The sequence below is a fragment of the Nycticebus coucang genome, chromosome 6 (assembly GCF_027406575.1).
Source record: "Nycticebus coucang isolate mNycCou1 chromosome 6, mNycCou1.pri, whole genome shotgun sequence".
Taxonomy (NCBI): Eukaryota; Metazoa; Chordata; class Mammalia; order Primates; family Lorisidae; genus Nycticebus; species Nycticebus coucang.
In genome coordinates this window covers 57,032,878-57,045,079 of record NC_069785.1, presented here as the reverse complement: position 1 = coordinate 57,045,079, position 12,202 = coordinate 57,032,878, and the positions used below count along the sequence as shown (strand labels likewise).

The 12,202-nt window shown below is 36.9% G+C and overlaps 1 non-coding gene across 1 annotated transcript; it reads right to left on the bottom strand.

The window, feature by feature from the left end:
• Window positions 1-6,947: 6,947 nt before the first annotated feature.
• On the bottom strand, window positions 6,948-7,143 carry LOC128589566 (U2 spliceosomal RNA). The gene has a single exon (XR_008381107.1). It is a non-coding gene; the product is annotated as a U2 spliceosomal RNA (small nuclear RNA).
• Window positions 7,144-12,202: the final 5,059 nt, after the last annotated feature.

Sequence of the window (12,202 nt, the reverse complement as noted above, 5' to 3'; positions counted from 1 at the left end):
GGCTGCCACTTAGATAAGACTTGTCTTGAATGACTATGGATTCAATATAAGAGCCTTAAATTCTAGGGGCTGCCCACCCTATGTCTTTCAACACTGAATAGAATTTCCTATTGACTTGGTTTTTGAGGCAGGTAGCTTCCCAGTCCTTTGAAGCTAATCTATTTAAGAAACTTGCAGCTGGGGAGGGACAGTGAAACAATTGAGGGCTATGGGTTATTCTAGAATAAATGCTGAACAAATGGTGGGCCAAGGGGGAATCTGCTTATTTACTAATACTTGATTAACTTCATTGTGCAACAGATTGCTTACATAATAAGCAATATGTTTTACAGTGTTATTTCCAAATTAAATGAAGTCTTAGTGCAGTTTCTGCAAAAGAGTTTTTGAACTTTTGTCACTCATACTTTGGGCTACAGGCTTGTCACATGTTTCAGAATCAGTCTGTTAGTACAGAGACTCTAGAAAGGATGAACATTTTTCTTTTTTAGGCGCTACAAAAAGCTTTATTTCCATTTGGTCCGAGGCTTGGGAGAGGACTCTTGTTGTTGGAGGGAGAGGCTCTGGCAAAAGCCCTGATACTTTGAGAGGGGCTCTTCAGTAGTTGCAGGGTGCTGCAGGCTCCTACATGTGCTAGAGAGTGAGTCTTTGGAAGAGATACTCGCTCAGCCCAGCCTGGGGGCTGCCAGCCTGTGGCGGTTGGTTGGGTGGTTGCCATCTTCTTGATGAGTTTCTCTTCCTCATCTAGGAAGTGACTCTCCAGGAAGTCACAGAGATGGGAGTCTGTGTGGGTAGAATCCAGGGCATGAAGATCCAAGAGAACCTGGTTCAGGCTTTTTTCCAGGGCCAAGGCGTCTTCCCTTGTGTCCAGGGTTGTACCCTACTCATCTGTGTCCAGGGTTTCACTCCACTGATCTTGCATCCAGGATTGAACCCCATGTATCTGGCATCCAGGGGTGCACCCCACTGATCTTGCATCTAGGATTGTACCCCACATATCTTGCATCCAGGTTTGCACCTACTCGTCTTGAGATGGCTTCTGCACATCCTGAAAGAAAGCACGGTCGCCATACTGGTTTTGCATCCTCAAGAGAAGCTCAGCACCCTCCTGCTTCTCTGCCAACTAGTGGAATAAGTGGCGCATGCCTTTCAGAACCACATTGTGGTGGTTGAAATAGTAACCCCCAGAGGTGGAGGAGGCCACAGAAGCAAATTGACCTGGAAGTTGACGACTGTGTACACATCAGTGGGATAATTCTGATGAATTTGGGAGCTCATGGTTGATCAGTAATAAGGAGCTTTCCACAAATGGTGTTAGCTGGCTCCAGAAGCAGGAGATGGTCATGAAGATGGTCCTGGAGATGGCAAGTGGAAAGGAAGGAGACAGGAAAGCTGCTGAAGGCTGGAAGGAAGGGGGTCCCTGAGTCTGTTGCATGCAAACACTACTGCAGTGAGACCAGATCCTCAGGAACCCACGAATGCGCTTCCAGGATGAGCTTTTTGAAAAGTGTTCTTCTGTTTGATGCTCAATAGTGAGGATTTACACCGAGTCACAGAGGGCTAGTTTAGAGTCTAGAACTGCAAGGGAGCTTAGTGATTATCAGATATGACCCCTTCTTTTATAGATGGAGAAGGTGAGACATCTGGAGAGTTAAGTGGCCCCAGGTAACTCATTTGTATTAGTGTTAGGGAGTCGAGCTCTCTTGCTGAATTCTGTCTTTTTATGTTGGGTTGTTCTCAGTTTCTTTCTTTTTTTTTTTTTTTTATTAAATCATAACTGTATACAATGATATATTCTCAGTTTCTTGCTGATTGAAGGGTGAAGTTCTATAGGCCCAAAGGACCATGGCCACTTAACAATAAAGACAGAATCCCTTAAGGATGAAACATCCTTGCCACACAATGAAAAGTGTAGTATGGTGAGCAGGGCATAGGCAGATTCCTAGTTCTACCATTTTCTACATGGGTGTCATTAAGCCAGTTTTTTTTTTTTTTTAATTAAATCATAGCTGTGTACATTAATTCATTTATGGGGTACAATGTGCTGATTTTATATACAATTTGAAATACTTCATCAAACTTGTTAACATAGTCTTCACCTCACTTTCTTAATTATTGTGTTAAGACATTTATACTCTACACTTAGTGAGATTTGACATGTACCCTTGTAAAACGCACCATAGATGTGGTCTGACCAATTCTCCTCCCTCCACCCATACTCCTCCCTCCCCATCCCTCCTCCTCCTCTTTCCTCCTCATTCTGAGTTGTATTTGGGTTATAGCTTTCGTATGGAAGTGTGTGTTCTTATATATTAGTTTCATAGTAGAGCTGAGTACATTCTTGAGATACTTTGCTAAGACTATGTTCCAGCTCCATCCATGTAAACATAAAAGAGGTAAAATCTCCCTCTTTTTTTTTTTTTTGGCCGGGGCTGGGTTTGAACCCACCACCTCTGGCATATGGGACCGGCACCCTACTCACTGAGCCACAGGCGCTGCCCAAAATCTCCCTCTTTTTAAAGGCTGCATAATATTCCCACTAAGCCAGTTTTTAAAGTCTTAAAAAATGATTTTTAATCGGCACATAATAATTGTATGTATTTAGGATGTACCTAGTGATATTTTGATACATCATCAGGTCAGCATACCCCAAAGAAATATTTGCCATTTTTTTTGAGTTGAGAATGTTCAGTATCCTCTCTTCTAGCTATTTGAATATATATGATTTAACTTAAACTATTGGCATCCTACAGTGGAATGGGATGCTAGAATTTATTCCTCTTATCTAGCTGTAATTTTATATCCTTTAACAAATCTCTCCCTAGGCCCCCTTCCCTCTACCCTTCCTTCCTCTAATAACTTCTACGATACTTTTTACTTCTATGAGATCAGCCTTTTTTAGCTTTTGCATATGAGTACCTGATGCCGTGTTTCACTTTCTGTTTCTGGCTATGTCACTTAACATAAGGTCCTCTAATTCTATTGCTGGAAATGACAGGATTTCATTCTTTTTATGGCTGAATAATATTCCTTTGTGTATATTCACCATATTTTCTTTATCCACTCATCTGCTCTTGGACCCTTGGGTTGATTCTATGTCTTGGCTATTAGTGCAGCAATAAACATGGGGGTACAATTATCTCTTTGATATACTGTTTTTTTCCCTTTGGGTTAGTTCTATTTGTAGTTTTTTGAGGAACATCCATTCTGATCTCCTTAGTGGCCAGGCTAATTTGCATTCCCACCCCCAGTGTATCAGAGTTCCCTTTCCTTCACATCCTTACCAGCATTTGTTACCTTTTGTCCTTTTGATACTCTGTCCTGAGTGAGATGCTATCTATCTCATTGTAGTTTTGATTTGGATTTCCCTAGTGATTAGTGATGTTGAACATTTTTTCAGATATTTGGCTATTAGGTTTGTCTTTTGAAAAATGTCTGTTCATATCATTTGCCCATTTTTCAATCAGAAAGTGTTTGCCTTTTAGCTATTGAGATGTTTGAGTTCCTTATATATTCTGGAGCATGTTTTCTTTCTTTTTTTTTTTTTTATTGTTGGGGATTCATTGAGGGTACAATAAGCCAGTTACACTGATTGCAATTGTTAGGTAAAGTCCCTCTTGCAATCATGTCTTGCCCCCATAAAGTGTGACACACACTAAGGCCCCACCCTCCTCCCTCCATCCCTCTTTCTGCTCCCCCCCCATAAACTTAATTGTCATTAATTGTCCTCATATCAAGATTGAGTACATAGGATTCAAGGAGCATGTTTTCTTAAAGATTAAATTAGACAGTGTAAGGAAAGGACCTATTATAAGCAGATATGTAATTAATGTAAATTCCTTGATATCACCCTCCCTGGAATTTATCCATTATATGCAGTGCATTTCTGCTGGGGGTCTATTCTCTGCAGCAGCCCCTTGGGGAGCAGGGCTTATGGCAGCAAGGGGTCTGGTCCTCCAGAGGGCTTAAAAATTTTTTTGCATCAAAGTTTCTTTCTAGTTGGTCCCAGTTTCCTTTATAGTTGGGATAGAGTTTCTAAAGAAGAACCTTGGGAACTGAATATAGTGGTTTCACTAGATTATAATGTGGCCACAGAACCACCTGAGTCTGGTCCAACATTGTAAGTTGTTTTTCAGTTGCCATAGACCCCCAGGTTGCAGGACATGTAACCTGAGCATGCCCAGATGAACTAGCTATGCATAATTTATGACCCCAGAACAGGTTGAAACAAAAAAGTCAGCCATACATAGAACCTAAACACTTGGATCAAGGAATAGGGACTAAATTAAGCAGTGAGCCTCAGCATTACCTCATGGAGGGGGTCTGAGTGGACCACTTCAGGGATTTATCCAGTTAGATCACACTTCCTGACATCACCTCATTGTGTGATCTAATCCGATCAGGCTTCATTATCCTCTGCCTATCAAACCGACCCCTCAACTCCAGCTCTAGGGGACAGAGATGAGCATTGCCTTCTGTTGCCTTGCAGTCAACTCACAACAAAGCCTTTCTGTTTTCAAAAGCTGGTGCCATAATATTACTTTCTGTGAATGTTGTGCAGCAAGCCCATTGCTTGCTTGCTCAGTAACAACAATAACACCTTTCACTTTGCTTCCAAGAACTGTAACAAGAATATTCTTCATTCACTTTGCTTTCATCAGTAACCTCTCAGACACAGGAGGTAGTCTCTATCAGTGTCTCTATCACCCTTGGCATTTAATTCATTTATAATCTGTTCACTTGTATACTATGTATTATTGTGAGGGACTCAAGTTTCTCAAGCTTTGTATGTTTCCTCTGTTCTCTCAGACAAAACTGGAGGGAACACAAGTCATCTGGAATATATTTTATTTATTTACCTTCCTTGAGGAAGTACAAGTTAAGGTATCTTATATACTTGATTTAAAAATACCTGTGCAAGATACTAAGTATGTCTAAGAAATGCCAAGCACGTTCCTGCCAATTCACTTAAAGTCCCATTTGAACTCTAGACTGATGTAGGTTTCTCTGAACATACTCGTGGTAGAATTTTTCCTAGTAGAAAAAGAAAAAGATGGTCATTACTAAAGAAGCAAAGGTACTTAGATGCCACACCCAGAGAATAAAACCATAGGGCCTGGACGTGAGAAACTCATTTGTTTTCATTCTTTCAGTGGCTCATTCACTTGTTCCTTTCTTCTACTTTAATGAAATATTTAGCGCCTTCTGTATGAAAAACATCATCATGGCTACTGTAGAGAACAGAGAAATGAATCAATTGTAGATACCAAGTAAGTCTCAGGGGAAGCCGAGACTAGACATCTCTACATTTTTTGTCAAAAACTAACACAACACCTTACACTTTTTCTTGAAAGTGCTGTTTCCACACAGATGGGCTCATATAAGAGGAATAACTTTACCCCAAAATATGTAGTATTATTTCACTAAAAAAGGTGATGCATTGTATGTATTAATTTTCTTTAACAATGACATCATTTGGCCTTCCCCTGCCATCATGTATAATAAGGTGGCTGTGCTGGAGTCTGTACTGATAAAATGGTCACAGAACTGGTTCCACTGACCAGTAATTTAGGGAGATAACACAGGCAGATGGAACAGCTATTAAAATTTGCTATCATATCTTAGAATGAATTTTAGCATCCCAATATTTGATGACAAATATTCATAAAATGTGACATACAAGTAGTATAATACTAGTTGGGAAAATTAAAAATCATCAAAAGCCAAAATAAAAATTATAATCTGTAACCCAGAGATAAGAAAAACTACTATTTGGTAAAGATTTTATAAAGCTTTTATTAAATTGTGTACATATTATACATATATTTTTTTTAAGTGTTTTTTTTTTTTGTTGTTGTTGAAAGGGTGTCTCACTGTGTTGCCCAGGCTGATCTTGAACTATTGGCCTCAAGTGATCCTCTTGCCTCAGCCTCCCAAAGTGCTAGAATTACAGGTCTGAACCATTGCTCCCAGCCCATAAATATTGATTTATAAATATGCAACACCATTATTTAAAATGATTATAAAAGTAATCTGAATACATAATGAAAACAAATATCGAATGGCATGAAATAAAAATTTAGTTCTCAGTCCAACACCATCCCCTCATTCCACTTTCTATATGCAGGAGTGCTTGACAATTTCTATTTTTATTTTTCTGATGACTCCTTTCATAAATCAAAAAATAATCTTATAACCCATCTTTCAGTAAGATGGGTTATAAGATTATTTTTTGATATTTTCCCACACTATGGAAAAAAACTTTGCTCATGTACAGTAATACATAACTCCCCTCTAATTTCCAAATTATAGTTAAAAATATATTCTATTGGCTTACTGTTATAATTTTAAATGATAAACTTAAATATTTTTATTGATATAACCTTAGATCTCTTGATTCCTGATTACGTAAAATATATAATGCGTATCTTTAGCAATCCTTCCTCTTTTCTTCTCTCTACTCCTAATCGTATTAATTTGTTCAAGGCTATACTTGATGGCTAAACGAGCACCCACAAGGAGTGCCATTCATTCACAGCCATTATAGGTTCCTGTGGCTACTGCCGTAAAGTCTCTTGTGAAAGGGTGTCATTTTGTAGTTTACACAAAGATACAGTTTAGGCTAAGAAGAAACAAGATTGATAAATTTTATACATTATTTTCTGCATTTGTAATGAAGTGTTTTGTCTATTCTAAAACATGAAAACCAATAAAATGACTACTCTGTATATTTACTCACTGGAGAACTATTCAGTGTGATATCATCCTTCTGGAAATGGAGACTCCTCTGTGACTCAAGCTCTGCTGCTTAGGTGGGGAACGAAGTATAAAGGTTAAAAGAATTGCCTTGTCTTACATACCTTCACTTAGCTCAAAGTCCTGTTATATTTCAGTTTCCTTTGCCTTTTTTTCTTATTAAACTTTTTTTCATTAACATGTAATTTACATATGATAATTACCTGGGTAGGGGTGGAGATACTGTAATACCAGGTTGATGCAAGGAATGGGGATGGAGCAAGCTCCAGCTCCATCTTTCTATTCCAAAAATCCATTTTATAGGGTGTCCTTGAATAGAGGATGTATCAGATATTAAACTGGCAAGAACAGATACTGTACTGGATCTTAGCCAAAAGGCTGAGAAGCAACAATTTTGTGAGTTTTTATTAACTTATTTATCTCTGTAATATGACCCAAATCAAGAGAAGTAACTTTCACGACTCCTCCAAATTTGTGCCCTTCTATAGTCTGTCCCTCCTCCATCCCATCCTCAGCTCCCGATAATCAGTGATCTGTGTTCTATCCTTATGGCTGTGCTTTTTGAAATCATATTATATGTAACCTTTTGACTGTGGCTTCTAACACTTATTATGCATTTGAGATTTATCCTTTTTGTTAATTGAGTCAATATTTTTGGTTGTTTTAGTTTTCCAAAAAAATAATTATTTTTTGTTGTACCAAACATTTTCTTATCTATTTACAAGTTGAAAGATATTTGAGTTTAGATTTTTTATCATTCTAAATAAAGCTTTTATGAGAATTCATGTATAAGTATTTATGTGGACAAATGCTTTCGTTTCTCTTGGGTAAATTGAGGTTGATGGTTTGTATGATGTGCATTATTTACAGTAAATTGCCTTATTATTGTCCAAAGTGGTTGTATCATTTTGCATCTCCAATGCAAATTCTTTCTTTTTTTTTTTTTTTTTGGTGAGACAGAGTCTCAAGCTGTCTCCCTGGGTGAAGTGCTGTAACGTCACAGCTCACGGCAATCTCCAACTCTTGGGCTCAGCCTCCCAAATATCTGGGACTACAGACACCTGCCACAATGCCCAGATATTTTTTGGTTGCAGTTCTCATTGTTGTTCGGCAGGCCCGGGCCGGGCTCAAATCCACCATCTTTGGTGTATGTGGCTGGCATCCTACTCACTGAGCTATGGGTGCTGAGCCTCCAATGGAAATTCTTATGTGAGTGGAAGTTCTGTAACTTTCCTAGCAACAGGTATTGTCCTTTTTTCAATTTTGGCCATTCTAATATGTGTGAAGAGGTATCTTATGGTTTTAATTTATTTCTTCAATGATGAATGAGATTAAACATCTTTTTATGTGCTTATTGGACATTATCTTATATTTTATTTGAAGTCTCAATCTTTTTTTGGTGGGGGTTCTTTGTTTTCTTATTGAATGAGTTTTGAGAGTTTTTAATATATTTTGGACACAAGTCCTTTAACAAATATGTGGTTTGCAAATATTTGTGTTTTCTTCTAGTTTGTGGCCTTTTTCATTGTCTTCACAATGTTTTTTGAATAGCAGAGGTTCCTAATTTTGAAGTTCAATTTATCAATTTTTTAATGGATCATGTTTTAGAGTTGGGAAAATCAATTTTGTATATAGTATTAAGTATAGAATTGAGTTTTTTTTTAAAGAATGCAATTGTGGTAGCACCATTTGTTGAAAAGACTGTTCTTTCTCAATTAAATTTGCCTTGATCATATATTTGTGACTCTATTTCTGTATTCTCTATTCTGTTTCCCAGATCAATTTTTAAGTATTCATGCCAATACCAGTAATTAAAAAAAAATTCTAACTGTTCATTGACAGCACATAGATATGACTAATTTTTCTATACTTAGTTTGTATTTTCTGATCTTGCTGAATTCACAGTAATGAATTATGAGTTCTGGTAGCTTTTTTGTTCTTTGATAGTCTCTTCATAGACAATAATGTCATTTTTAAGTAAGGACAGTTTTGTTTCTTTGCAATCTTTTATTTCTTTTTTTTTTTTTATTAAATCATAGCTGTGTACATTAGTATGATCATGGGGCACCATACACTTGGTTCATAGACCGTTCGACACATTTTCATCACACTAGTTAACATAGCTTTCCTGGCATTTTCTTAGTTATTTTGCTAAGACCTTTACATTCCACATTTACTAAAATTCACATATACCCTTGTAAGATGCACTGCAGGTGTAATCCCATTAATCCCCCTCCCTCCACCTACCTCCCCCCTCCCTCCCCTCCCTTTCCCCCTTCTCCCTATTTATTGCAGGCCTATTAATAATTGCTAAGTCATGGAAAAAGCCCAAGTGCCCATCGATCCACGAATGGATTAATAAATTGTGGTACATGTATACCATGGAATATTATGCAGCCTTAAAGAAAGATGGAGACTTTACCTCTTTCATGTTTACATGGATGGAGCTGGAACATATTCTTCTTAGTAAAGTGTCTCAAGAATGGAAGAAAAAGTACCCAATGTACTCACCCTTATTATGAAACTAATGTAGGACCTTCACGTGAAAGCTATAACCCAGTTACAATCTTTTATTTCTTATTGCACTGGCTAACTTCAGTGTTAAGTTGAATAGGAGTGGTGAGAGTGGGCTTTCTTTCCTCGTTTCAGAGAGTAGGGTAAAGTATTCAGTCTTACACCGTTAAGTAGATATTAGTTTCTGATTAGCTATTACTAGGATTTCTGTAGATGTTTTTATCCTATTAAGAAAGTTATCTCCTTCTATTCGAGATTTATGAATGTTTTCTTTTCAAATCATGAACAGTTTTGGATTTTATTAACTGTATTTTCTACATCTATTATGATGATCATATTTTTCTTTAAAGTATTGATATTCCAAGTTACAATAATTTTTAAATGTTTACCAGCCTTGTACTAGGGTACCAGGGTATACTATATTTAGTCATGAAAAGTTTATTTACTTTTTGATAGTGTTTGATTGATTTGATAAAATGTTAAATTAGTTTCCATGTTCATGATGGTATTTACTATAGTTTTTCTTATTAATTATAGTTCTAAAATTATAGTTTTCTTATAATTTCTTTCCCTGCTTTTTATATTAAAAGGTGTTCACTTCAGAATGAATTGGCAAATATCTGTCTATCATCTTCAATTTTATGAAAGAGTCTGTGTAAATCTATTGGTGAAGCTATCTGAACCTGGAATTTTCTTTGAGAAAGTTTTTAACTACAATTTTAATTTTTTGTAATAGATGTAAGAGCTATACAGGTTACCTATTTCTTTTTGATTGAACTTTCATGATTTTTATCTTCATATGAAACTTTCAGTTAGTCTAAGTTGTTAAAATTACTGGCATAAAGTTTCCATGCTATTCCCCTTTGTCCCTGCAGTGCCTGTGGACTTGGATGGAACCTTTCTACTGACTGATATTGGTAATTTGGTCAGTTTGGCTAGAGTTTTATCCATTGTTCTTTTAAAAAAAAAATCAGTCTCTGGTTTCGTTCATTTTCTATATTCTTCTCTGTGTTATAACATTATTCTTTATTCTTTCTTTTGCTTATTTTACATTTAATTTGCTCTTATTTTCCTATTGTTTTTTTTTTTTTTTTTTTCAAATTTGGGCTAGGATGCAGTGGTATTATCACAGCTCACTGCAACCTTAAATACCCATGCTCAAGAGATCCTTCAGCTTGCCCCAGTTCCCTAAGTAGGCAGGACTGTAAGTGTGCAATGCCATGCCTGGCTAATTTTTAAATTTTTTATAGAGATGAGGTCTTGCTATGTTCCTCAAGCTGATCTCTAAACTCTGGCCTCAGATGAACCTTCCACTTTGTCCCCCCACATTTAGTTTTTTTTTAAAAAAAACTTCTTCCTCATAGGAACAATGCTCTGATGAGCATTCTTATCCTTAGTTACTTAATAATAACAGCAAACTCTCTTGCAGTGATTACTATGTACCAGTCTATGTACTTTACATATATCAACTTATTCTTAAAATAACCTCAGGAGGTTGTTTACTATTGTTATGCCTGTTTTACAGATGAGGAAACTGAGGCACAGGTACATTAACTGCCTGTCACAAAGACAGTTTATAAATAGCAAAGTTAGGATTTGAACTCAATCAGTTTGGCTCCTGAGTCCCTGCTCTTAACCCCTATGCTGTTATTTTCTTAACATAAATCCCTGGAGTTGGAATTGAGGGGACTCAGAAAAGGGATCCCATTTTTATTAAAAAAAGAAAGTACTTCTAGTAATTATTTGCTTGGCACTTAGGAAGCAGAACTATAGCAGTGATATAATCTGGGGGTTTTACATTTCATGATGAAAATCTAGAGTCTGGCTTAGGGTGGCTCAGAGGGATTCTAGATGCCAGAGGACCATCTCTGAGAGTTGAAGGAGTCCTATCCATTTATAATTCTGCAGTGCTGCAGAGGAAAATTGCTTTCTCTGCCAGCAAAAGTCAATTTTATCATCTCTGCCTTGTAGGGAGATTTACGTTGTTCCATCTATTCCTTAGAGGGAGAGGAAAAAATAAGCAGAATAAAAAATGAAGTTAGCTATGGTCTTGCAATTGCAGTATGCTGAAAGTGGCATTTGGAATACATCATCTGAGCTCAAGCTTGTAAATGTCTGTTTAAAAGTGTAATTCACTATTTGTTTAAAAAAAGGCTAGTGTTTTTAGAGAAGTTGAACCCAAGGTAGGGAAGGGGTATTAACATACAAAAGCCAAAGGACTGTCAAAACCCATTGCTAGTGATCTGATGTTTATATTGACATTATATGGTCATTTAAAGAAAGCTTATTGCTCAACAGAAGCTGAATTTGCCTGTTTCTAGGAGGAGGAATGGAGGAAGTTTTGTATGATTATTATTTATTCATTACAATTTCTGCTGCCAGACTTCTGCATTCCAAGGGAGGAAACATTCAGAAGTTGCTGGGATAAAGAACGCAGCAATTATTTAAAAATTTTTGCTGTTATTTTTTGATATCAGCCCATTGGTAGCAGTAGAATGTTACTAAAGCTGAAGGAAAAGGGAATAGTCAGTATATTTCAGCAATTAAGTAGCCACTTGGAAGGGTTAGTTTTAAAAAATATGCAAATTATGTAAGATTCCCAAGAAAGTATATTTCTGAGGAAGCAGTTGTGACCTGAAAGACTATCACTAGCCTCTTTTCCTTAGTTGCTGAGTTGCAACTATAATTCTACATATGCGTGTAGAACCCATTTTGTGTGTGTGTGTGTGAGAGAGATTCTTTCTAGAGATGTGCATGGTAATAGAAGGAAGAGAGCATCAGATGTTCTTGAATAACAGAAAGGAGAGGATGAGCTTTATTTTGCAGGGCCAGACTTACCAAAGTGATAATGCCAGTGATACCACACATTGGGGGTCTCAGTATTGTTTCCCCTTTTAATGGATTTCTGTCTCCATTGCCCTTTTTAATATGGACA